This window comes from Balaenoptera acutorostrata, chromosome X (genome assembly GCF_949987535.1).
Source record: "Balaenoptera acutorostrata chromosome X, mBalAcu1.1, whole genome shotgun sequence".
Lineage (NCBI taxonomy): Eukaryota > Metazoa > Chordata > Mammalia > Artiodactyla > Balaenopteridae > Balaenoptera > Balaenoptera acutorostrata.
In genome coordinates, this window is record NC_080085.1 from 14,398,403 (window position 1) to 14,403,698 (window position 5,296).

Sequence of the window (5,296 nt, forward strand, 5' to 3'; positions counted from 1 at the left end):
AGAAGACCCTGACACAAGGATTCAAGTGCAAGTACTTTGTTTATTGGGTAACTCCAGGAAACACCAGTAGTGCGTGGTGGGGAAGAGGAAGGAAAAAGAAGGAAGCCTATTAAGATATCCTGTCAAGCAAGTTTCCCAGTGGGAGCTCTGGGAGCCACTGCCTCAGAATTATCCCACTGAAGGGTGAGAAAGCTGGGGCATTTATCCATCATTTCTCATCAGTCATTGGTTGAGGGATGCTGGGGGAGAGGCAGTACAGGGCCTACTGCATGCATGAGCCAAGAACGCCCTCAGACAAAGAAATACAGATGCAGGCACTCAGACTGATGTGCAGGGAAATGCCAGCGTGGAAGGATATGGGTGGGGCATTTACAGAGTGTGCTGCACAGACTTTATTTTTAAATGGACAAAATAGACCTAAGACTCTTAGTGTCCAGCCCATCCACGTCCTTGTAGGGCTGATCTACTGGCACAGAGGAGATAATCACTGCCAAATGGAAAAACAAAAGGATCCTTAATGGGCAACTTGACCTCTGGTCAGAACATCCCAGACAGTGGAGAGTGAGGACAGAGCCTTTGGTATTAAATGCCTCTGAATGGAAAGGGCGGGGAAGCAGCGTTCAGGCCTTCGCACTTAAGACGAGGAATAACTTCTTTTAACCACTTGTCAGAGCATACATGCGTGGCTTTATGCATTCTGGAATTTCTGAGAGAGTCTTACCAAGTGCTTTCTGCTGAGGCTGACGAAGCCAAGCTGGGGCATCTGCATGCCAGGAATATATGGTTGCATATGTGCCACTGTTTATCTGTTTGCAAAATATGCCATATGTTGACAGCCTGACATATGTTGAGCTATATGGAAGACTAGTCAGAGAGAAAGAAGAGCCAGAGTATAAGAAAGAGAGGGAGAAGGAGAAGTAGGAAAGTGAAAACAAAGCCTGGTGACTTTGGCTAGATGGTGAATTCCTTGAGCATGCGGGGTGTATCTCGATCACCTTTAATCCCTAGTGCCTGCAGTTTTGCTGGGCACGTAGTAGATGCTTAGTTAGTGCATCCTGAGGATGAAAAGAGCACATCAAGGTGCCTAGAACCATGTCTTCTATCATATATGATGCATGGTAAGTGTAGATTGAATTAACCCATGAGAGGATGCTTAGAGCTAGAAAGACTCTTGGAGTTTCATTCTGTCACGCTTTTACACATAAAACTGAATCTTGGAGGAGCATGAGAATGATGGCAGCCACAGTAGCCTGTGGGCCTGGGTGTTGGAGCTGGTGCTTGTGTCCCGAGGTGTCATCTGCCATCTTCTTTGCCGCACTGCTCTTGCTGCTGGTGTCTGGACCCCACGTGTTCCTGCTGTAGCCACCGCTGGTGCCCTCGGGCTTCTCACTGCAAGCCAAGGCCCTGTGCAACTGGTAAGTTTTTGGGCTGGTGACATACAAAACGATAAAACTCCTGGAAGAAAACGAAGAGAAAAGGCTTCATGACATTGGATTTGGCAATGATTTCTTGGATATGACACCAAAAAGCACAGGCAAGAAAAGCAAAAGTAGATAAACCGGACAACATAAAACTTAAAAACTTTTGTTCATCAAAGGACATAATCAACAAAGTGGAAAGGCAACCTGCAGAATGAGAGAAAATATTGCAAATCATATATTTGATAAGGGGTTAATATCCAGAATATACAAAGAACTCCTACAACTCAAAAACAAACAAAAAAATCAAGTAACCCAATTAAAAAATGGGCAAAGGACTTGAATAGACATTTCTCCAAAGATGACATACAAATGGCCAACAAGCACATGAAAAGATGCTCAGCATCACTAATCATCAGAGAAATGCACATCTAAACCACAGTGAGGTATCACCTCACACCCGTTAGGACAACTACTATCTAAACACCAGAAAACACAAGTGTTGGTGGGGATGTGGAAAAGTTGGAAGCCTTGTGCACTGTTAGTGGGAACGTAAAACAATGTAACCGCTATGGAAACACAATGGAGGTTCCTCCAAAAATTAAAAATAGAACCACCATATGATCCAGAAATTGCACTTCCGGATATATCTCCAAAAGAATCGAAACCAGAGCCTCAAAGAGATAGCAGTGTCCAACGTTCTCCATTCCTAAAAGACGAAACCGAATCCAGCAGTCTCGTGAGCCAATGAATAGAAAATCAGGCGGAGAGCACCCAGAGTGCTGACTCCATCCCAACTCTCCTTCCGTTCTTGGCTTCAGTTTCGTACAGGCCCACGTGCCGGCCCACCTGCGGCCTATCTGCCTTGTCTCCTCCCGTCCATCTTTCCAGTCCCTTTGGTCTCCTGTCATCCCTAATGCCCACTGTGCTCCAGCTAAGCTTCTACATCTGCTCTTCCCAGGCATAACCTTGCCCCCATTTCCTCTGGGCCTTTGTCCCCTTTGTTTCCCTTTGCCTCCCTTCCCTCCTAATCTGACTATCAAAATCCCAGCCATCTTCTGGGTCAATCCAAATGGCACTTTGGCATGCATCCTTCCCTAGAATACAAGGCTGGAAAGAATTTCTCCATCCTCTGTATTTCTATGGCATTCTGTATTCCAATCAGACCATCCATTAGTTCTGCCTTGTATGATCGTTGTTTATGCTCATTTTTCTCTATAAAATTATAATCCACTTGCATGCAGACATTCTTTCATCTTTGACCCTCCTCAGTGCCTATCACAGAAGCTTCAACATAGTAATAATAATCAGTAGCAATTATTGAGTGTTTACTATATGTTAAGCACCACATGAATTGGTCATTTACTTCTCCCAGTAACCCTATGAAGCAAATACCATCATTAGTCTCATTTTACACATGAGGACCCTGAAACACAGAGAGGTTAAGAAACTTGCCTGAGATAACACAGCCGGGGAGTCAGTCTCAGGGGTGCTGATGCCGAAGTTCAAGCTCTTACCTACAGTGCTACACTTCCTTCTAAGGACCATCTGAGGATTTGGATTTATTTCACTGTTATCAAATACTGAAAAGATAATTTTCATTTAAAAAACAATTCAATATTGAAATCTATAAGAATAGTTGTCCTGCCAGAAAGAAAGCAAAAAGGAAGCACAAAATAAAAGGTTAAGATTGCCCAGATTTTCCTCAGTAAAATGTTAAATGAGCTTCATCAAATTATTTAAATTTTTAAAAATCTCCTCCCTCTATCTAAAGAGCAAAGTGTAAGTCCTCATCCCTGCCACCCAAATGATTTTATGAAGTGTTGTGTTGTTTATGAAACCTTTAGAATCCAAGGAAGGATAGAGAAAAACATGAGTCATTATTAGTTGGCTTAAATTTTGTGAGACCTCTTGTGGCTTCAGAAGGGCAGGAATCAGCTCAGGAGTCTGCCATTCTTGGGTGGATGTAGGCTTATTATGCTTTATTTTTATACCTCAAGTGGGACATAGCCAACTATAGCAGTGCCAGCTCTGTGGGAGCCTAAAGATTAGTATAGGGCTCCTTTTCCTCCCCAAACCCCTAAATCGCTAGCTAGTTGAAGAGATCTTAAGTGCAAGATTTATAACCAACCACTCCTCAGAACAGGGCCTTCTGAAGCATTTGGCCTGAAAAAAAGAAACCTGAGGAGTTACATCATAGTTGGCTAGAGTTACTATTATACTTTGCTTGGAAAACTGACAAGGTGATGGGTTGGCAGGTGGGATACAGCTTTGGGTTTACCTGAGAAGCTGTGTGGTGAAGTGCCAAAGCAGCAGACCGAACCCAGACCATCCAGCCATTTAGCAGTTTGGTGACATTAGCTAAGCTATCTAGACTGTCTACGCTGCACTCTCCTCCTGTGTCAAATAGGGAGAACGATACTCATCTTAAAAGGTTGTTATTATGACTTAATAGCACAGTTCGGATTCCCAAACTTGAGTCATGCACAAATATCACTGTATCAATCAGGGCAACTTTGATGAAAGTTTAGTAAAGGAATCTGTTACAAATGTGTGGGCAGGGTTCAAGGAAACCAGCTAAGGGATAGTGCAAGGATCCAAGACTAGCAGTTGTGGGGAGGTGTTATCATGCCAGGCCCGAAGGGGGCAAGAGAAGCAAGCATGGGCGGAACTGGGGAGCATATAGAAAAGGCTGCAAGACCAGGACCCAAGCAAACTGCAGCGACACCCACTGGGGAGGAAGCCGGGGACTGAACTAGTACACCAGCCTCACTCTCCTCCCACTCCCCCATCTCCTGCTGGGGCTCCCCGTTGGCTGAACCCAGCCAGAAGCAAGGGAGCCCATGATATGACCAGCCTCCAGGGAGGAGGAGCGAGGCGAGTGGGTGGATAGGGAGGGGCCAATGGACCCAATGCCACTCACCGCCTCTATTAGCATTTTCCCATTTCCCCCTTTAACACAAACCCCCTTTTATTAACTGAAATATAGTTACTTAAAAAAGGCAACTTTTATGGTTTGTCCTAAGCAGAGATATCTGTGAAACCACAGACTGAATGTGCTGGGTTTTTCTCTGTAATATATACTTTGGGAAGCTCTGCCTCAGTTCAGCACTTGGAACATAGTAAATACTCAATAAGTGATCATCTCTGTTGCTAGAAGTCACAGATGAACGCGCAGTGGAGCACATTGTGCACATTGAAACTAACTTTTTTTTTTTTTGGCTGCATTGGGTCTTCGTTGCTGCGCGTGGGCTTTCTCTAGTTGTGGTGAGCGGGGGCTACTCTTCGTTGTGGTGCGCGAGCTTCTCATTGTGGTGGCTTCTCTCGTTGTGGAGCACGGGCTCTAGGCATGTGGGCTCAGTAGTTGTGGCCTGCGGGCTCTAGAGCACAGGCTCAGTAGTTGTGGCGCACGGGCTTAGCTGCTCCGCGGCATGTGGGATCTTCCCGGACCAAGGCTCGAACCCGTGTCCCCTGCATTGGCAGGCGGATTCTTAACCACTGCGCCACCAGGGAAGTTCCTGAAACTAACTTTTAAAAACATATGTTACTATCAACAATGCGATCTTTTCCCCAATATATTTGCTAACTGGAGATTGCTAATTTATAGAAAAGATGATAGAAATGAGTTTTGTGTATATGTTTTATAAACGGCCCATGTTAATGAATTTGATTATTTGGCCCATTGGCTTTTCATTAGGTTCTTTGGTTTCTCAGGGCAAACAAGTAAATCATCTGGGAATGTTGATAAGTTTTTCCTTCCAAACTTGTTGCTGTTTAAGGTCTTATCATAGTGGCTAGAAGCTACAGGGCAATGTTCAAGGACAATGAGAAACAATGAACAACAATGGTGATATCAGGACTTCTTTGTTTCTTCCTTG